This window comes from Aulostomus chinensis, chromosome 4, assembly GCF_037954235.1.
Source record: "Aulostomus chinensis isolate RoL2024-O1b breed Wild chromosome 4, RoL_Achi_v1.0, whole genome shotgun sequence".
Taxonomy (NCBI): Eukaryota; Metazoa; Chordata; class Actinopteri; order Syngnathiformes; family Aulostomidae; genus Aulostomus; species Aulostomus chinensis.
Window position 1 is genome coordinate 22,959,359 of NC_141323.1, and position 22,932 is coordinate 22,982,290.

Sequence of the window (22,932 nt, forward strand, 5' to 3'; positions counted from 1 at the left end):
ACAATGTTGATTTTTTACAAATTCCTTCAATGTTTTAAAAACCATCAAAGTGGACAGAAGCCCAGATGGTCCAAACCTGTTTCCTGTCTCCTGCCATTGTGGAGAGCCTTTGTTCTGTCCTGCTGCTGTCCAGTTGTCTCTACTGAGCTCCTCTGCTGGTTCCACCTTAAAGAGGGTCTGAGCTAAAATTGAACCTTGAGGAACTTCAACCTTTGATCTCAGAGTTTTGTGTTTGATCTTAGAATTCTTTCTTTGATCTCACCTGAGACAAAGAAATGGAAGCTCAATCTGCTGTTGAGGAGGCCGTGATCGTATAGTGGTTAGTATTCTGTGTTGTAGCCGCAGCAACCCTGGTTCGAATCCGGGTCACGGCAGCATGAGACAAATTTCTTGTGTGTACTGATGGACACAAACCAAGCTGAAATTTCCCACAATGCAACAGGGTGGTGTTTGGTCATTGTTGAGCAGGCGTCAGTCTGACAATGATGTCATATTAGTTTGTTATCACTTGACCAGACCCAAAAGTAGGCTCCAGGTATCAGTTTCTTCTCAATGCTAATGTCTGCTAGCTTAGTCTGCTACTTTGATGGCTCTGACTACAAAAAGGTCCAGACCCCTGGATATGGTGGTTCCTCCCTAAACGTAGATTCTGTCAGCTCATGTTTTGAAATCAACTCACCATGAACACAAGTAGATTTCAATGGACTGCAAATGTGTCTCATTTAATGGTAAACATGTCAAATATAAATTCCATCACCTGAGGAGGTCTGCTGCTGGAATTAAGCTCCAGATATTCATAAGATATTTTATATCTTAAAATAAAGCATTTTTATATTTGATTTATTATTCATCAGCCTGATTGATGTAGTGTGATTTTATGTGTCTTATATTAAATAGAACTTTGTAAACGATCGTCCCTGAGGATGTTGAATGATGTCAAAAAAGTGTTCTCTCAGCTCTCCTTTCCTCTAAATAGAGGAGTCTCTGCTGAGGTCGTTCCCTCTCAGAGTCCTGATGTCTATTCAGATGCACCGAGAGACTCAGGCAAACAGAAGACAAGGGGAAGTGAAGTAACCTGAAAATGAGAGGGGAGGTTCGACATCAAACTAAAACAGGAAGAACAGGACACAAGTGGGATATCAAAATAAGAGAGACCATGAGACATGACCCCCCAGTTCCTGCTGCTTCCAGCTCTTCATATCGAGCCCCTCGTACAGTGGAGAGAGACCACAAATATTAAAGGTGTCCACATAAATGGAGAAGAACACAAGGTGGCGCTGGACGCTGATGATGTTTTAACATATTGAAGTGAGCCCCCTAACACAGGACCTGCATTAATAAAACTCTTTGAAACACTGGGAAGCTCTGCTGGATATTAATTCTCCATTCTAAAACACAGGTTCTGACCTTTAATCACTCACCTCCAGAACACATGGAGGAAAACCTCCACCTGGATTGGGGCCAGAACTCCTTGAAGATGATAGAAGAAGATGGAACTCCATTTCCTTTCTGAGTCTGAGTCACAGGATTGATAGAGTAAAAATAAATGTCCTACCACAAAATCTCTTTCTAGTTCCAGGACCAACTGGAGAAATTGCCTTCAAAACCGTTTCTGAATTGAACAAAATGCTTTCCAGATTTATCTTGCAGGGGAAGAAACCCAGGCTCAAATTTAAACCACTACATGAATGAGCCCCAGTTCCTGCTGTACTGGTCCATCAAAATCTGGAAAAATGTTTCCGTAAAGTCCAAATCTCAATGAATAATTTGGAATGTTAACAGGAGAATATCACTACAAGTCATTTAATGATGTGCTTTTAATCCTGGGTTCAAGCTTCATGAAATGAACCACAGATTTAAATCCTGGATTCAAAGAGAGTAACAACTTTCTACTCACTTGTGGAAAATGGAAATGTAAAAGATTTGAAAGCCTGAGAAGAGAATATAACTGAGAAAGTCTGACTTTTTAGAATCCTCTTAGGTGAGCAATTATTTTTGAACATGACATCAGAAATGAAACAGACTTTAATGATCCAATGCTGAAAATATTTTTGGCTGCCCATCAAGAAACAAGAAAAACCTCATATCGTATGTTGTTTTCCGTTTGACCTGATTCTTGGTTGTCAACTAACTGCTCATTGGCTTTCTTGATGGAACAACAAAAGCAAAAGTTGAAGACTTTGAATATCCAGACCTCTGGCGTGATTCTCAGCTGTCATTTAAATTTCACATGAACTCAGTGTCCAAGCAAATATCTGGTTGGCTAAAATGACTTTTGTCCTTCTGTTGACTTTTTCCATAAGAAGTCTGGAAAAGTATGATAACACAGTTCATGTTCCCAATGTTGGACGACGCTGGTGGTTTCTATGGGAACACTGGTGACGGCCCCAGGCCTGGGTCCTATGCGGCGTTGTGTGTGCAGGGTCCTGTTGGTGGTTGTGTTTGTGTCTTTGCATGTCTGACGTCCTCAACAGGTTCCTTCATACCTGACAGAGCTCACAGGTGAACCCCGCCTCTCACCCGTAGATGCTGGGATAGGCTCCAGCCCCCCTGCAACCATTAATGTGGGTCTTTTGTTAATTGCATGCCACGTGAAATTATTATTGGTCACTTTTCTAGCAACAGTCTCACAGTGGCAAGACAAGAACACTTCTACTTTTGATGATGACAGTTTGTTCAACACTAAACTTCATCCAGTACCATGTTGTCAAACACTGGAACATCCATAGCACCTGAACAGGGACTTGAACCCTGGACCCTCAGATTTAAAGTCTGATGCTCTACCATCTGAGCTACTCAGGTTCTTTCTACAGCATTTAGACAGGAAAAGAAACACCTGTGAAGGTCAAACTGCTGCTGCTTTCTTCACTTGTTCAATCCTCCATGTTAAAGTCCACCATGATTTTGATTGGCTCTGATTCTCCGTGGCAAAATCCAACAAGAGGCTCCAAAAATGTCTTGAATGTCATAAGAATACACAGGACAAGATGTTAGTTTCCTTCATGTCTGCAGTTCCTCCACTGGAAAGTAAAGTCAATGCTGTTCCTCTGCTGAAACCTGGGATCGGACCAGGGACCTTTAGATCTTCAGTCTAACGCTCTCCCAACTGAGCTGTTTCAGCTCTGAGGGAGGGCCCTGCTTCTCTCATTTTATAATCTCTTCCACTCTCACTAGAACTTAGAGAGGATTTGAGCTTCTGAAGTCATGACACATTGAACAGTTCTACAGGACCATTTTTGATGAATGTCTGAATCACACAAGCCTTTTTTGTTTGTCTTCTTCCCAGTTGCCTCAACATTGTGTGAGCCAATAATTCCACATCTGTACCAGACAAACCTCTGGTTGGTGGGTTTTCTGGATCTTTCTGTTCTAACAGTGTCTTTTGTCTTAATTATGCCACTTTCACATAATACAAACACAAAACGAAAAGCAGAGCAAGCCAGAACCCAAAATATGGATTTGCAAGGTCAAACAAACAACAACCAGTCAAGCAAATCAAACCAACAGAAACCAACTACTGGTTCCAAAATCAGTAAAAAACAAAAATAGAGGAAAAATCTCTGTGTGCAAGAACATGCATGTGTGTGTGTGTGTGTGTGTTTAGATGCGTGCGTGTGTGTGTGTTTCGATGCGTGTGTGTCAAAAACTGACACTTTTTTTGACAACATGAGCCAACAGTGGTGGTGTCTGTCAAAGAGGTGGAGCTCTGTCCTTCACCTGCAAGATTTCAGCAGGCAGCTCAGGTCCAGTTTTCTTCACTGTACCACCATGAAAAGTTTCCGCCTGAGAAGTTCTTTTCCAAGGTCATAGCTGGTAAAAGAATTGTCACAGTGATACTGGGACCCTGCAGTCCAGTCGTCATATCCAGGACCACACTGGACATGGCCGTCTTTGTTTGTTTTGTTGTTGTGCAATGTGAGAGAACGTGACAGACCATTTTATCCCAAAGACAGGCTCTGTGTGTGTGTGTGTGTGTGTGTGTGTGTGTGTGTGTGTGTGTGTGTGAGACCATGTTAAATTCTTTTACATAAATATGTTTCAACCTGCTATTATTTGTATGCTGTATGATTTCTGAAACCCAAGGCTAACTAAGGTGTACATACTGCAACCTAAAGTATGGTAATGAGGAGAATGATGAAAAATCCACAAGGTGATCAGAAAATAATAAATGTATTCAGGAAAAAAAAAACATCTCTGAACATGTCTGATTGAAATATGTCAGTGGGACTGGGAGAATCTGGCTTTACCACAAAGTGTCTCATCAAGAGATCTGTCACATGGGTCTGCTGGGGAGGGTCAATCTGTCCGTCCACATTCAGATCATTGATGCAACATCTTTGCTATGATCAAACTACTCAGGATGAAACAGACCAATGTTGACATCAAGTAGCAACTCAGCTGATCAACAGAGTCCTAAGCACCAGTACAGCCTTGTCATCGTCCCTGGGTGGGCTCAAACCACCAGCCTCTCGGTTAACAGCCGAGCGCGCTGACCGATTGCGCCACAGAGACTCTGAATCGCTTTTCATGAAGAGTTTTCACGCTAAATTTCAGAGTGTGAGGTCCACACGGCACATTTGAGGGAACATGAAGGACAGATGAGGGTCTGACTGTCATGGTGAAAGCCTTCAGCACTAGAACTGAAACAACCCCCACAATCTTAACCCCCCCAGACCAAACATCATCGTCCAGCCTCCAACCAGAGGTCCATCAGTTATCATGGGAGCCACGTGTGGAGTCTGGATTCTTTTCTCGAATGAGACGGCAATGACAGTCCTGCCAAGTGACATCACTGACATGAATGGATGACTTCAGTGCATCCAATTACCAAGTGCACTGCAGCAGTCCTTGTTGCTGTCTGCTGTTGTGTCACAGCAAAGTAAGGAAACAGCCTGACGGTCCTCAGGAGGAAATTCAACAACCTCCAAAGATGGAGGTGAACCTAGACCTGCTCATGTTTGCTGTCCTTGATGAACTTGGGCGGTACTCCGGTGCTGGGATGAGGTCATTGAGATGATCTGGGAGCAGTCCTGATGTTAAATGGACAAAATGTGTCAACATGAAATGAAATTGGAAACCTATTTGAAGCCTTATTTTGTGTTTGATGGACATTTTTTAAATCTCTAATGACTTGTTTTAACTGAACCTACTGGATGCTGTGGTGCCTGATGAGGAGACAATTTGGGTACAAAGTTGAAAAGGAGTGTTTTTGGAGGGGAGGGGATTTTTTTTTCCAGTGTTGTAAATCAAAATAACTACAACGACATGATAGAATTTTCTCAAAATGTCCTGACTAAGATGGATTCCAAACCAAATCAGCTGACACAAGGGAAAGTCTGCATGTAAACACACGCACACACACACACACACACACACACACACACACACACACACACACACACACACACTGACATTCCCAGGGACTAAACCAAACCAATTCCTACTTAACCCTAAGCTCCACCTTAGTTCCAGATGAAACTGGTTGAACATGGAACTGTCCCACTTGGAACATTTCCATCACCTTCACCACCACTGGAGTATCAACAAAGATTTTGGTCAACACCAGAATGGTTGAGACAAGACAACATGCTACCAATCCTCTCTCTCTCCCTCATCATCAGCTGCTACAGCCCTTGAAAGAAAACCTTTGACACATGGACCTACAGTAGGAGCAGATGTTGTCTCCTCTGGAACAGCAGTTCAACGTTGTTGGCAGGACTCGAACCTGCGCGGGGAGACCCCAATGGATTTCTAGTCCATCGCCTTAACCACTCGACCACAAAAACTACACTCCCATGAACATGAGTAGAGGATTGATATTCAACAATTAATCTTCAACACAGCACAGGAGATTTTTTAAATCTTCTCACAAACACAAACTAATTGTGTGTGTGTGTGTGTGTGTGTGTGTGTGTGTGTGTGTGTGTGTGTGTGTGTGTGTGTTGTTTACCAGCAAGCTGAAAACTGTTGTGGTATTTGACAATTCTATTGTTTCTGTCCTGCTGCTGTCCAGTTGTCTCTACTGAGCTCCTCTGCTGGTTCCACCTTGAAGAGGGTCTGAGCTAAAACTGAACCTTGGGAAACTTCAACCTTTGATCTCAGAGTTTTGTGTTTGCTCTTCGAAATCTGTCTTTGATCTCACCTGAGACAAAGACATGGAAGCTCAATCTGCTGTTGAGGAGGACGTGATCGTATAGTGGTTAGTACTCTGTGTTGTGGCCGCAGCAACCCCGGTTCAACTCCGGGTCACGGCAGCATGAGACAAATTTCTTGTGTGTAGTGATGGACACAAACCAAGCAAAAATTTCCCACAATGCAATAGGGCGGTGTTTGGTCAGTTTCTTCTCAATGCTAATGTCTGCTAGCTTAGTCTGCTACTTTGATGGCTCTGACTACAAAAAGGTCCAGACCCCTGGATATGGTGGTTCCTCCCTAAACGTAGATTCTGTCAGCTCATGTTTTGAAATCAACTCACCATGAACACAAGTAGATTTCAATGGACTGCAAATGTGTCTCATTTAATGGTAAACATGTCAAATATAAATTCCATCACCTGAGGAGGTCTGCTGCTGGAATTAAGCTCTACATATTCACAAGATATTCTAGATCTTTAAAATAACCCTCATCCCAGTGGCTTTCAGGTGTGAGGCAGAAGAACATGGATGGATGGAAATATAATATTTAATATATTGCAGGATATTTTCCAATATATTCCACTATATTTACTATATTTTTGGTCTTGTTTCAATGTTATAACATAAAGCTCATCTTAGTAAAACAATGAAGTTACCTGAACTAAATTCTTGAAAAAAAAAACTGTCACTGACTGAAATAAATCAAATATACTTCAAAGTTCCTTCTGTTGTCATAAGTCAGCCATTTTAAGTGTACTTGTAGTTCCAGAGCATTCCAAGTGGAGATGATATGAATCATTTTGTTCGATGAACTCAGTTCCTCTGCTTTGATGTTGGTGGACTAAGTGGAGTTCGCCTGAACCTGCTTGAACCTGTTTGCTCCTGCTCAGTCTCTCACTCAAGCCTCACTCACACTCAGCAGCACCGCTCCACTGAGGACTGATTCAGGTTCCTAGCAACCAAATACAGAGGAGAGCCCAGCCTCACGGCAGGTCCTTGCAGAGTCAATCTTCACAATCAAAGCTCCCACAGCTGCAAAAAGTGAGAGGACAAGCAGTGATGTTCAAGATGAACGTCCAACATGGGGCTTGAACCCACAATCCTGGGATTAAGCAGCTCATGCTCTACTGACTGACCTAGTCAGGCTACATCTGAGTAGCTTCAATAGCATGAAGTGATCAGAGTGAGAGACGTTACAAGCGCTTCATCTGCAAAAGAAAAGAACAGCGCCATCTGGCATACACGTGACCACAGTCACATGAGCAATCACATGATTAATGAATGACAACAAACACACCTTCATCTTTGACAAAACAGTAAAATAAAAGGTGAATCATAGATGAGACACCAGTGGTAAAATCACTGAAGTGCTGTCAAGGAGAAACATGATACGACCAAACACACACACAAGTTACAGAGAGAGAACTCTCCCAGAGGGAACCACTCAAAGGAGAACCATAGACATCATCAGGCTGTATGACCTCATCAATATGAGACAGGGGGATAGGAAACAAGCTCAGAGATGTCAGAAACATGAGATCCAAGTGGTGAGAAAGCTTCAACTGGTGAGGTTACAGAAGAAGACTGAGAGATCAAAGACAATTTGTGTCCACAAAGAAATCATTGAGAAATCAAGGTGAGATCAAAGAAACAATTCTAAGATCAAACACAAAACTCTGAGATCAAAGGTTGAGGTTCCCCAAGGTTCAGTTTTAGCTCAGACCCTCTTTAATATCTGTATACTGCCACTTGTCATCAGGAGACTCAGTATAAACTTCCACAGTTCTGCTGATGTCACATAGCTGTACATCGCCGTGTCTCCTGATGACTTCCTCCACGTCACCTGTTGATGTGACAGGACTCGACCAAACGTCATGTTTTGATGAAGAGGGTGTGAGTCTGAGTTGGCTCAGTTGAGACAACTGGACAGCAGCAGGACAGAACAGAGACTCTCCACAATGACAGGAGACAGGAAACAGGTTTGGACCATCTGGGCTCCATCCATCCATCCATCGTCATCTTCCGCTTATTCCTACACATTAAGGGTCGCGGGGGGGCTGGAGCCTATCCCAGCATCAACGGGCGAGAGGCGGGGTACACCCTGGACAGGTCGCCAGTCCATCGCAGGGCCAACATAGAGAGACGAACAACCATTCACACTCACATTCATACCTACGGTCAGTTTAGAGTATTCAATCAGCCTCGTCCCCAATTGCATGTTTTTGGACTGTGGGAGGAAGCCGGAGTACCAGAGAGAACCCACACAGACACGGGAAGAACATGGAGACTCCACACAGAAAGATCGCGTGCCCGAGCCGGAACTCGAACCCGGAACCTTCTTGCTGTGAGGCCACAGTGCTAACCACTGCACCACCGTGCAGCCCCCCATCTGGGCTCCACCCACTTGTATTTATTGAAGGAAATTATAAAAATCAACAAAGTGGAAACATTGGTTTTGCCAGTGGGTTTAAATCATGATTGATATTTTAGTGTTTGTTCATCCATTTATTTGTCCAAGAGAAGAAGAAGTGACTCTGAGTCAAACTGGAGTCCTTTGAGGTCTGGCATCTCAAGAAGGAGGAGCATTCAGGCTGAGGTCATCATAACAGTCAGGATGTGCTGACTCATCAATAGTGGGAATCTCAGTGTCAATGTTGTGTAGTGACGGACAGCACTGTTGCTGTGGCCTGATATGTAGATGAAGGAGTCAATGAGACACCATGAAGACAGACAGCACTGCTGGACAACACCTTCTTTTATTACTTCAGCATTGGCAAGAACTGGAAGCATCAGCAGAACCACCGCAGAAAAAGAACACTCTATGAGCTCTACTGCCCCCCTTCTGACTTAACTACGCATGTACAGGTGAAACAATGAAACGCTTACCAAAAATAACAGAAAATCATGGAGCTCATATGACATCACACTAACTACTTTCACTCCAGAAATCATGTCATGACATCATAAAGAAGAATAGAAGTCTCTTCCTCACAGGTGTCACAGAACAAAATCTCTCCAACACTAAACAGTAGTGAGAGAGCAAAGCTGGTAAGAAGACAGGACTGTTGGAGGAGGAAACCTCTCAATGTTCCAGAGGTGTTTCAGTGGAAGACATCACATTTGGGAGGGAGGTTCTTGACATTTTCATCCATTTTTATTTTGGTCAGATGAACACATCATGAGCTCTACTTGGACAGAATACGCCTTCAAACAGGCAGGGATGCTGAGGCTCAGAGACCAACAGTTGAACAACATCAGAGCTCATCAGAACAAAGACCAAGGTGTCTGTTTTCATTTCAAAAGATTTGTTGTCAGTGAGTCTATTATATTTTTCATCAACACCTGAATGAAGGATGGTTTCATGAAAAACTGTCATTTTTTAACGAAAGCTGAGAAAAACACAGTTTTGTCAAAGAAGTGGTTTTCCAGCATCAAACTGGACTTCATTTTGTTTCCATCTCTCATTTGGTGACTTCAAATGTTCACTGTAAAAATCCAGCCTACTAATCAGGAGGAGGCCCAGTATTGGACCATGAGCTGATCTCTGCTATGCTGGTAGATGGGAACTTGTTTAAAGTTGATTTTGTGATTATTTTTCATCAAAATGTGCTCAGACGGCTCCTCAACAGTTCTGATGATGAACAGAACCTCTGTCCTCATGGGTCATGTGACAGGATGTGACCTCTACATGAGCCAGAAGCAGTGAACGCACCCCTGCACAGCAGAACATGTTCACTTGACCTGCTCTGGCTACTTGTGGTTAGCTTGCTGCTAACAAAAGTGGGTACAAAATGGAATCATGGTCCCTTTAGACTTTCCATCAGTTTTATTCTGTCAGTGGAACGAGTCAGTTTGGGCTGTAGAGACTAAAACAATGAATCCAATGTTTTACAGCCACTTCTTCTTGGATGTTTATGGGAAAAAAGTATTTTGGGGCCACAGTGCATTACGTGGTGGATGGGGGAGGGGCATCCTGAGGAGACGTTTCCATTGGATGGAAAATGAGTCGACACCACTGAGGGAAGGATGAGTCCTCAAATGTTTGAATTGTTTTAACAGGAAGAGAAAAAAAGAAAAACAGGGAGTTTGATGTAAAAACACTGGAAAAGGGATGTTTTTGGTTTGTCATGTATGGAGAGATAAATGAGCCATGACCACAGAGATGCAGGATCAGAACTGAGAACATGGAGTTTTCATTTCAGGGACCTTCAATAACCTTTGATCTATCTGATAAAACAGGCCAGAACTGAGACTTGACCTTGAGAACAGAGATGGACGATCATGAAAACATGAGAAAAACCACAAGACTGCAATGAGGAGACGTCCTGTTGCTTTAAACATCATCACGGTGAAAACAGAAGAAGCCTGGAGCTCAGTTGTGGCGGCGCTGCAGTCACACGTCCGTGGTGTCTTGGTGGTGAACTCCAGCCTCTTCATCAACCAAGCCTTCCTCTGTAGCATCACCAGCGTTGAGTTCAATGTTCTCCTGGTGTCCTGCCTGCCGCTCCATTTTGGCCTGGAAGACATGACAGCTCAGACCTCCAGTTGCTGCTGAAACAACTGCTCATAGCCAAGGACCATGAAGCTACGTCGTGTTACCTTGAAGTAGCGGTAGAAGAAGACAGCACATGACCCCAGGATCAGATGGTGGATGAACGCTCTGATGATGAAATCACTTAAAGGCACTGAAAAACATTTAGAATCATCACATTTGATCAATGACATCACCACTGACCACCACAGACATGTTGATGGTTGAAGGTTCTTGATGGAAGGCTGCATGTTCAAGGAACACACTAACTTTTAGGAGAAGTCTCTGATTGTCCATAACCCCCAGAGCCAGACTAGAAGATGGAGACCCTTCTCTAGGAGCTGAGACTCATGCTAGTTAGCTTAGCACAATGAATGGTAGGAGGTGGGAAGTGTTAGCATAAAAGTCCCAAACAGTCGTTGCCTGTGGAAGGAACAGAAAAAAAAAGAAAATAAAAGTTTTAATATAAACAGACAGAAAATGTTGTTTTTTAATGTGTTTTCACATAAAACAGACACCCCCTATTTTTTGAATTTATTCCACCTGACCAGTAGGTGGAGCTCTGACGCTTACGTGGGTTAGGCTGAGAGATTTTTCCCACAGGCCCAACGAAGCGTCAGAAATCAAACGCCCTTGAGAAGACGTTCATCCATCGTTTCTCTCTTCATTGATCCTTAGTCTTCATCCTGGGTATCACATGTAGCGTCCAGATACCCCTCAGTCTGGAGCACCTACACCTGCATTCATATATCTGGGCTTGTGGATCACTTTTAACAGACATTCTGATTTTAGAATCAGACACATAGCTGGGACTACTTTCCTGACTGGGAGCAGTGATTTGGCCACCAAAACCAAATGTTTGTTGGAGCAGGAGAGCGACTGCTGCTACTGATCATGGCCGACTTTGTAAGAGAGGAGGAGGAGGAGGACTGCAGGACAAACCAACATCATGATCCTGAGACAGTTGATGCTAACACTTCCCACTCACTACCATTCATGATGCTAAGCTAACTCATGGTCTGCTGGTCTCTGCTGGTCTCAGCTCCCTCATGGACACACAGAACATGTAATTACAACATTCTTGGTTTGATTTCACCAACGTGTTGAACCTCATGCAGTTTCCTCTCTCTTTGTTTCCTGTTTGTTCAAACTGTCCAGTTCAAGTCTGGGGCCTCTTGCAACGAGATCGTTTCCTGTCAGGTTCGTTCTGACACTGAGTTTGAAGTGGGACCTTCACGTGAGCAAATGATAGGACGAACAAATGTTTCTGGAGAAACTATTAACACTTGCTAACACTTCCCAACCGCTACGATTCAATGTGCTAAGCTAACTAGCGTGGGTCTCAGCTCCCTAGAGGAGAGTCTCTGTCTCCTTGTCTGGTTCTGGGGATGATGGAAAAGAAGCATATTTCCCAGAAGGTTGGTGGATTCATTTAACACAGACTACTTTTACACGTTTTCAGCTTGCTGGTAAACAGTATTTCAACTTCCATTCCACTGTGTAATGGCCGTGACTGATGTGTACTATATGCAGTACTAATCAAGTACAGCCCTGACTGATACTTTATCTCCAATGCTAGGAAGGATAAGAATGTTGAAATGGACCAAGCAGGAATAGAATCTCAAGTCATGTCTACTTTACTGAGCAGCACTCAGTTAATTTCAGGAAACACAAGACATTTTGACCACATGTGAATGAAGTAGTCAGCAAAATAAACATGACACTAAACAGTAGTTGAGGGAGAGCAGAGCTGGAAATAAGACATTACTGGGAGGGGAATAAATCTAAAACACGCAGAACCAGAACACAGCCACAGCTTTCTGTCATTTTCTGTCTCAAATACTTCACAAGCTTCAACTTGGTCCAAAACCTGCTCACCTCTCTGGGTGTTAAGTGTGTCTGCACCGTCTGACCAAACTTCATCAAATGTGTGAGTCTTATTTCCTGCAGATGAACTCTGGGCAGTGTTGATTGCAAGAAGAAAAAAAAGTGGGAAAAATAATGGAGTCTTTGCCAGAAGTTCCTTCTGGCTCAGGCCCTAAAAAGTGCTGTCAAGTCACGTTAGAACCAAGCTCTGGACCAAAGTCTGGTTTTTCAATTTTCAGTCAGTGAGTAATGTTCTATTCATTTATGTAACTCTATCTCACATTGATACAGAGAGTTGTTTTTAATCTTTTAAATCATGTGACCATCATTATAACAGCTGTTGACCTTGTTTGAACTATTTGATGGTGCTAAATATTGTCAGCTTGCTAACATTAACTAGCTAACGTTAGCTAGCTAGCTAATATTATTTTCTAACTTCAGGCCTTAAATTTGGGATTGATTGTGGAAATTGTTCACTTCATCTTTGTGAACACAAGGTTTTGTATTGATGATGTCATTGTAACTGCCTTTCTGATTCTTTGCATACATAAAATTAAACTACAAATGTTAGCCTGCTCTTGTTTGTTCCCTCAGCTGCAGGTTTGACCACTGGTAGCTTAGCTAACTGTTAACCAATGAATGTTTAATTGTGTGAGTTTTTCCTTTCAGTTTTCCATGATGGAAGACAACTCAACACAGGTGGTTTCATCACTTTCAGTTGTCTGAAGATTGGAGCACCACGAACCCAGAGGCTGATTCCTGAAACCATCAATAAAACTCTGCATTCACTTCTTCTTCATGTTAATTGATGATGTTTTGATTTCTTCTTCTAGAATCATCTGAACAAACCCTCCCTCAACACAGTGAAGCAAAACTATTTGGCCTTCATCTGACAGGATGAGTTTCTTTTCCCAGTGATTCCATTGATAAAGTGAAAGCTTTGCAGCTCTCACTGGAAAGTCCTGAGGCTCGTCCCATTCTGAAGCAGGCAGTTGCTCCCTGCCAGCCGACACTTTCACTCTCTTGTGTAGGAGTGAGGAACAAAATCAAAATAAAGAATCATCACTCTTTCATTGGGGCTCCTTTCTCCTTGTTCTGATACAGAAATTCAACAGCTTCTATCATTTAGTTTCCAGGAAATGTTGATGACACACTGGGATTTTTTGTTCTCCTGCTGTCACTGTCAAGTGTCAGCTTAACATGTGAGAGGTAGCAGGATCCATGCATGTGTTCATGTTTACAGCAGACAAGGAGGAAACCTTGGAGGATTTCAGGGACTTTTAGCAGTGGTTCACACTTCAGGTGTGAAAGCTTCTCAGTATAAAATTTTAAGTGAGCGAGCCAGGAGTTGAAGCTAGAATCTTCTGACAGTAGTCAGTCATGCTATCCATTGCACCACCAGCCCTGTGAAAACCTCTTCATGTTCATGTGTGCTTGATTTTATAGAAAATCCAAACGATCTGGTGGCATTTTCAGGGGACACAATGGTGCAGTGGTCAGCACTGTGGCCTCACAGCAAGAAGGATCTGGGTTAGAGTACCGGCTCGGGCATGGGATGTTTCAGAGTCTGCATGTTCTCCCTGTTCCTGTGTGGGTTCTCTCTGGTACTCCAGCTTCCTCCCACAGTCCAAAGACATCAAGAGGGGACGAGGCTGATTGATACTCTAAATTTACTGTAGGTGTGGCTGTGAGTGTGAATGGTTGTCTGTCTCTGTGTGTTGGCCCTGTGATGGACTGGTGACACGTCCAGGGTGAACCCCGCCTCTTGTCCAAAGGCTGCTGGGATAGGCTCCACCCCCCCACACAAACCTTGACGTATAATCAGTGGAGAAAAGGAAATTAATCTACACTCATGACTGAATCTGTTTTGAGAACTGAACTGGATATAAACTCTGAGAATTCAGAGTAAGGACCAGGAGGGTGGGACACAATAACAGATAGGAGGAAATGTGGAGTCTGGGTTCTTTTCTAGAATGTGACGGCAATGACAGTCCTGCCAAGTGACATCACTGACATAAATGGATGACTTCAGTCACATGACTGGATGACATCAGTCACCTGACTGGATGACAGTGTAGATGCCAATGTAGAGGTTGGGGAAATAGTCTCTGAGAATCCAGCTTGAACCAAAGCCCTCCTTGTTCTTCAAAAACCCAAACAGCGACCATCAGTCTCCCTCCAATCCTGCACTTGGGTTCAATGTTGCTGTTCCATTTAGCAGCAGTAGGTGTCGCTGTGATACCAGGTTCAGTTCAAGATTCCCAACTCCGGTTCATGTTGGTGACCTCAGTGGCAGGGGAAAATGGCGCTTCAGTGGATCATGTGGATCAACTCATGTCTGTCCTCACTGCTCCACAGGTCTGTCAAATGTTCTGTAAAATAGTTTGACCCAGCAGAGATGCTAGATTAGGAGTTGATGGGAGTTGTTGCAGATACCAGTGTCCAAAGTCCAGCTTGAACCCAGTTTGTGCACTTATTTGTCAAGCTAGCAGAGATTCTTTTCACTGCCAAGCTAAAGTGACTTCTGTCAACAAAGGTAAACATACAAAAGGATATTTCTACTGTCAGTTCAAGATTTTTATCAAACTCCTTTTTCATAGCTTCAACCTTCCTCTTGTGTTAGCTTTCTGTTCCCATCTCTGATGTTAACAGGTCTGTTTTGACCCTCGTCTTCAATCAGCTGTCAAATAAACTAAAAACTATTTTCTATCATCCAAGTTGTTTCCCATCTCTTGGTTTCCTTGTTAGGCTTCCTTATCCATGGAAATATTGATTTGAATATTTTGTTGTGGGCCTCTGGACCTTTTTTTAGTCAGTAAACCCTCGATTTCAGTTAAAAAATGATCAAATGAACCTCAAGAAAATCATAGAAATAAACAAAAGGTTGTTGTGTTTGCTGACCATTACTGAGGGGTGTTAGAACACATCTCTGACATGGATTGGTTTGATTTATTCTTCATTTTAATATTATTAACTATTGTAACATCCATTGTGTTATGGGTCAGTTTCAACCCTCATATATTTACTTCAAGAAAAAGGAAAAAAAGTCTCTTTTTCAGCAACAGAACTTTAATACAAACACAAAATGAAAAGGAGAACAAGCCAGAACCCAAAATATGGATTTGCAAGGTCAAACAAAAAACAACCAGTCAAGCAAATCAAACCAACAGAAACCAACTACTGGTTCAAAACCAGAACAAAACAAAAACAGAGGAAAAGTCTCTGTGTGTAAGAACATGCATGTGTATGTATGTGTGTGTGTTTCGATGCGTGTGTGTCAAAAACTGACACACTTCATTTTTTGACAACATGAGCCAACAGTGGTGGTGTCTGTCAAAGAGGTGGAGCTCTGTCCTTCACCTGCAAGATTTCAGCAGGCAGCTCAGGTCTAGTTTTCTTCACTGTGCCACCATGATAAGTTTCCTCCTGAGAAGTTCTTGTCCAAGGTCATAGCTGGTAAAAGAATTGTCACAGTGATACTGGGACCCTGCAGTCCAGTCGTCATATCCAGGACCACACTGCACATGGCCGTCTTTGTTTGTTTTGTTGTTGTGCAATGTGAGAGAACGTGACAGACCATTTTATACCAAAGACAGGCTCTGTGTGTGTGTGTGTGTGTGTGTGTAACCATGTTAAATTCTTTTAAATAAATATGTTTCAACATGCTATTATTTGTATGCTGTATGATTTCTGAAACCCAAGACTAACTCAGGTGTACATACTGCAACCTAAAGTATGGTAATGAGGAGAATGATGAAAAATCCACAAGCTGATCAGAAAATAATAAATGTATTCAGGAAAACAAACCATCTCTGAACATGTGTGATTGAAATATGTCAGTGGGACTGGCAGAATCTGGCTTTACCACAAAGTGTCTCATCAAGAGATCTGTCACATGCGTCTGCTGTGGAGGGTCAATCTGTCCGTCCACATTCAGATCAATGATGCAACGACTCTGCTATGATCAAACTACTCAGGATGAAACAGACCAATGTTGACATCAAGTAGCAACTCAGCAGCTGATCAACAGAGTCCGAAGAACCAGTAGAGCCTGTTCATCGTCCCTGGGTGGGCTCGAACCACCAGCCTCTCTGTTAACAGCCGAGCGCGCTGACCGATTGAGCCACAGAGACTCTGAGTCTCCTGCTTTTCATGAAGAGTTTTCAGGCTAAATTTCAGAGTGTGAGGTCCACACAGCACATTTGAGGGAACATGAAGGACAGATGAGAGTCTGACTGTCATGGTGAAAGCCTTCAGCACTAGAACTGAAACAACCCCCACAATCTTAACCCCCCCAGACCAAACATCATCGTCCAGCCTCCAACCAGAGGTCCATCAGTTATCATGGGAGCCACATGTGGAGTCTGGATTCTTTTCTAGAATGAGACGGCAATGACAGTCCTGCCAAGTGACATCACTGACATGAATGGATGACTTCAGTCACGTGACTGAAGTGCTGTGGTTCTTCTGATGAAGGGCGGCATGATGTTTGCTGTCTCAGGCTCCACCAAATGTCCTCTTCAGGACGCCACAATGTGGCCTCTTCAGTGCTCCATCTTCCCTGCATCAGAGACACAAGGGTTTCTCCTGGTGCCGACCCTATCATCCTTCTACCGAATGGTGAGGCGATGGATCCTCAGAGGACGCTGGGATCCTTCTTCTCATCAGTGCCACAGTTTTTCATGGAGGGAACAACAGGAGCTTTTTAGTCATGTTTTGCTTGGTGTTTCCTGCTCAGAGCATCAGGATCTGTGACGCCATCTGGTGATAGTGGGTCATCATCTTGTTGTGTGATCGTGGATTCATTCATCTGCTATTTCAACACATTCAAGTTCATTATCCCTACATGACAAAATACATTTGGTGTGGAGTTTTACTTTCTGGCCTCAATCATAATGTGTGCATTTATTCTTCATGAACATTTCTCAGCTTTGTAAGTTTATGATATTTTGTCTTCCTCTGTTTTCTATTCCATTGTTGTTGATGATTCTATTGCAGGTTTGAGTTCCCTGTTGACTGAAGCAGAAACAGGAACAAAAAGCTGGAGGTGGTCAGAGCTCCAAGTTGGGACGCTGATATTAAAGTAGGAGATGAACACATCCAGGTTAGCCATCACTCTCAGAACCTGCTACTTTACCTCTTCAGAATGTAGCAGCATAGCATAGCTTCATCTCACCAGTTAGTGGCCCACTTTGATGTCTGGGATATGAGGTTAAAGGTTCTTTACAGCTCTGAATGAAGGGTTTATAAAGTGTTAACAATGCCATGAATAACACAAGCATTCAGTAATCCTTGATAAAAGGAGACTCACCATCAAGTTGGACCAGTTGAAGAACAAAAGGACTTCTCCACGATCACATTTATCCTCACTGGTCCATACTTGGGGACCTCTGTACTCAATGGAGAGTTGAGGAAATGGGCTTGTTGTGGCCCTGCGGTCCACAGACCTCCTGTACAGTCACCAAGCGCTGGCAGACACAATCGTGATGGAACCAATTATTTTAAAATGACAGCAACAAGTAAGAAATAAGGCATTACAGCTTTGAAGGAACTTGTCCAGCACTGGTTTGTGAGTGGGTGTTGTCCTGTATTGGCAGGAAAAACTCCTTGAAATGTTTTTTTCTTCAAAAGAAATGTGTCCTTCTCATGTTGAGCTGTGGACATCAGCTGACTGCTTTTCTTGCCACTGCCTTGCTGGCAGGAAAAGCCTGAGCAGAAATGAAGAGTGAGTTCAAGGCAGTAGATTTCACTCCATAGTTTAGGCCTTCATCCAGCAAGGAACCATAAATGATGATGTCAGCACTCCTCCAGCACTGCGATGCAGCTTAGAGAGGTCGGAGAACCACATGACTTCTCTCACTGGTTATTGATGTTTATCTGTGTCTATATATAATTTATGTCATGTATATATTTGTATATTAATATGTTATTCATGTTACATAAAACATGTTAAACACGGAACGGCGTGGACACAACAAATGAACTGGTTCAGAGACACGAGGCAAAAAAAGCTGGATGAACTCTTCTTCATTCCAAAAATGACTTCACCCTTGAACACTGACGTCAGGTCATTTTATAGGGTCCTCCATTTTTTATTTATGTGACGTTGCATATTGGGAAATAATTAATTATAAAAAAAATTATATATTTTGATGAAAACTATATTTGATCAGGAAAACTACATTGGGTCAAATAAATCCATCGTTAGTGACGGTGTTACTAATTTTAACTTTAGTGCTCTGGTGCTGATTGCCTCATTAAGATCTTCATGAAGAAATAAACTGAGATTTGTAAAAATGTTGTTTTGTTTTTTTTACAGAGTTGGCAGTTTGAGCATTGAATCTTTCTTTGTGTTGAGAACAAACCCTCAAAGCCTTCATGTTTCAGTTTGCTTCACAGCGAACAGACAAACACCTCTTAGCCTGGTTCTGGTAGTCCAGGTTTAAACACCAACACAAGGATTTTATGCTGATTTCTTCACATGCAGCTGAAATCTAGACTTCAAGTGTTCATGTGAGGTTACAGCTTCACGCCTATTTAGTTTTCAACAAATATTAAGTCACTTTAATGCATTGAGCTTACTAACGAACTTTAGTCTCAGTAGCTGAATCTGTTAGGGGGAAGGCAGTGTGGACCGGCAGGAGCCTCCTACAAAATGCAATGGAGAGAAGAAGAAATCCTGAGGAGTCGCTATGAGATTGAAGTGTTAAAGACGTGGCTCCTTTGGTGGTGATAGGATTTGAGCTATTGACTCTATTTTTAGTTTATTTCAATGTTATTGCAAACATCAGCTGCTCACTTATCAGCTAGCAAGTAAACAACAGTATTGTTCAGTGTGCTAGCTGAAGTAGACCGAGCGGTCAGTTGAGTCTTTATTTCCATGTGTGCTCATGGTAGCAGGGGTTTAGATTTCTAAATGTAACCCTTTTACCACCGGCTCCAATATTAAAACCCACCTTAGGCTTACAGGGAACACTTTAACTCATTTCAAATATCTTGTATGGTAAAAGTCCCATCCGGAATAATTAATATCAATCTAGGGCAATGTATGATTCTCACTCTAAAATATTCAAATGGAGGCTATGGGGAGTACACTTGACCTTTAAACTCTGCTGTAAAGCTTCAGTAACAACACACAAATTCAATGAAACCAACACAAGATTTCAGTTGAGAAAATGTATTAAAAGCTTGCAGAAAAACACATTCAAACCTTGAATAAACAAGACTATAGAAAATAAAAAAGAAGAACCCCGGGGTATATTGTTTTTGTCTCTTTCAACTGTCTAATTTTATTTCGAGTGCACTCATGTTTACTTTCGTTGGCCCGCTTTAGTTGGAGCTCATGATGGAAACCTTTAACAGATCCCCCCGTGTGTCGGTGACGTCAACAATACCGGACCGCAGCCGATGAATCCCTCGCTCGTTATGGCAGCAACCGTCCCGCTTGCAGCAGCCCGCAGCAACAGACCTCCGTGACTCGGCAGCAGCGGCACATCCTCCGACTCCGTCGGCAGCAGTGACGCGTCCTCCTTTAACGACTCTCTCCCGAGGCGACTATCCGAAGCTCCTGTCCCGTCCTTGCAGCGGCGTCTCCCTTCAGCGTGGACAGCGTTAGCCTAGCTCCCGCTAGCTTCTGTAACTGGACTTGCCTGGTGCTCAACAAAACACAATCGGTGGCGGAGAATCCGACTCACGCACTCCGATCACGTCGGTCAATTACAGTTCACAGTCCGTTACCGATAAAAACTCCTCTCCGACGACACACAGTCTCCAAACTCCGATAACGTTACGCCATTAACACGATGCTCCTTCTTCCTCGCGCGCGTTTCTCCCGGAAGTGTAAACACTAAAGGTCATGAACTCACGCACGTAACCGAACGTAATAGAATTACTTTAACATTTTTTAAAGACATTCACACCCCATGAAATGATGTTTTTTTTTAAAGTTACTAATTTTAAACAAATTTTATACATTTTAATATCTTCTTCATAACAAATACTAATTTATGTAAATTTTAGCTTAACCATGAACTGGCATTTTATTCTTAACTTATTCCTATGAAAATCATGAAATAAATACCACTGATTTATCAGAGTTTTACATAAACCTAGGATTAAATTAAAGCTGCAGTCAGCGTTGTTTGGGCCTGAGCCTCCTCCCGCCCACCGGGGCCGAGCAGCAGGGGTCGTCCTGAATCCAGTGATGAATTTTATGAAAGTCTTGGGACTTGTACACTGCAAGCAATTGCTGTATGTTGGCCCTGCGATGGACTGTCGAACTGTCCAGGGTGAACCCCGCCTCTCGCCCGTTGATGCTGGGATAGTCTCCAGCCCCCCCGCGACCCTTAATAGTAAGGAATAAGCGGAAGACAACGATGGACGATAAAGCCTTAAGTAGCGAGTAAGGCGATTGTTAAAGGTACCTGAAGCTGGTAGACTTTAGCTGAAGTTAATGCTAATGCTACCTGACACACTTGCTAGTTTATGAACTTTAATGGCAGGAGAATAAAGGGAACTATGTTCTTTTTCTGTACTGCATCAAACATGGAGGTGAGTTTACTCTCATTTTGTGTATAAAATACTATCACAACATACAGACACAAGGTTTGATGAAACTTCACTATTTGAGGACATTTTTTTTAATACATTTTTTCTTTTTGGGGGGGGGGGGTGAATGTCCTGTATTATTTTGTTTAATTTGTGCTTTTCTTTTCCTGATAGTTCATGGTAGCATTATCAGCTTTAGTCAGTAGAGGGCAGTATGCCCCCTATTGTTGTTTAGTTTGATGTGTCAAATTAATTTGACCTTGTCTGCTGCCTCTTGCAGGTTTCAACTTGAATGAGAAAGTTTTTTATTATCCACCAGTAGCGGCTGGCTCATAGGGGGCGCTGGGGCGCCGCCCCACCAGATGTGGAGAGGAAAATCTCTACATGTATTTATACATATATATGTGCATATGTTTACAATTTTTAGCGTCAGTGTCAGCCTTACTTAATTGTGTGTGTCTACATGCAATATGGGTCATTTAAACAACATTTACGCCAACTGACTCATTCAATTAATAGTGAATTTACTCTGATAGACTGTATAATTTGTCTTTAGGGGCGCTCGTCAAACCGCCCCAGACCTGCAATTAATTAGCCAATCCTGTATGGTTGCTAGGGAAAAATAATGAATAATTGGCCAATCAACATCGCCAAATTTAACGGCGTAGGGGCGCTGGAAAAGTCGCCCCTACGCCAACGTAAAATGCGTGAAGGTTTGGATTGCTAAAGCTAGCTGAGGAGCCCGCGATATTCTTTTTGCGTAGTGAGATTCCCAGATTTCCGATGCCCTCCGAAAAAAAATACCGCGAGAAGTGAGTGAGAGAGAAAATGGCGACAACAACGATCAAAGTTCAAGAGCAGCAGTTTCCACCGATTTCGGTGAGATCCCTTTTAAATTTCCCTTTTGCGAGGAGGACCATGGCGGAAAAAATCCGCGTTAAGGAGCTGGGACCGGACAAGCCTGAAATCAACATCCAGCAGCAGTCCAAGGAAAAGGCTAAATCCTACAACAGGACTTTTTGCCGGAGCTGGTTTCAGCGCAAGCCGTGGCTGACGGGTTGTGGAGCAGCCAACGCACTTTTTTGCTTCCCCTGCATCCCTTTCAGGAGTGACCGGTGTGATTCAGCATGGACACAGACAGGAATCACTGACCTAAAGCACCTCTCCGAGCGGATTAAGAAACACGAAAGAGCGAAAATTCACATGGAAAACTGCGTGAAGCTAGCGGTTCTTGGGAAGATTAGCATAGCAACGCAGCTCGATGACAGTCACCGCATCGCTGTAAGGAAGCACAATGATGACGTAGATAAGAACCGTAACATCTTATCTAAGATAATTAACTGTTAAATTCTGTGGTGCTTTTGAACTGGCTCTGCGGGGACATGACGAAAGTGATACCTCTGACAACGCTGGAATATTCAGAGGTCCAGTTGACTTGATGGCATCCATTGATCGGGACTTGAGGGAGCACCTTGAAAATGCAACCGTTTTTAAAGGCACCTCGAAGACAGTACGGAACGAGCTCCTGGACTGTATGCTGGCAGTTTTGAGAGAACAGATCCTGGATGAAGTTAAATCGGCAGACTTTTTAGCGATCCAGGCTGATGAAACTACTGACGTTTCAACACAGTGTCAGTTAGTCTTAGTTCTGAGATACATTGACGACCGCCACAATATTCAAGAGCGGTTCTTTGAATTTTTGAAACTGCCCAACACCTGTGCGGATGCAATAGCCAGTGCCTTATTGGAGAGGCTGCACAGCATCCTTTCTGAGGGACTAGAAAAGAAGCTGATTGCCCAGGCCTATGATGGGGCAGCTGTGATGAGGGGTGCCAAAGGAGGAGTGCAGCGAAA

At 43.0% G+C, this 22,932-nt stretch overlaps 3 non-coding genes across 3 annotated transcripts; 1 reads left to right on the plus strand and 2 right to left on the minus strand.

Moving 5' to 3' along the window:
• Positions 1-302: 302 nt before the first annotated feature.
• trnay-gua (transfer RNA tyrosine (anticodon GUA)) lies at positions 303-374 on the plus strand. The gene has a single exon. It is a non-coding gene; the product is annotated as a tRNA-Tyr (tRNA).
• A 2,674-nt stretch (positions 375-3,048) lies between these two features.
• On the minus strand, positions 3,049-3,121 carry trnaf-gaa (transfer RNA phenylalanine (anticodon GAA)). The gene has a single exon. It is a non-coding gene; the product is annotated as a tRNA-Phe (tRNA).
• Positions 3,122-4,438: 1,317 nt separating this feature from the next.
• On the minus strand, positions 4,439-4,512 carry trnan-guu (transfer RNA asparagine (anticodon GUU)). Its single transcript has one exon. It is a non-coding gene; the product is annotated as a tRNA-Asn (tRNA).
• Positions 4,513-22,932: the final 18,420 nt, after the last annotated feature.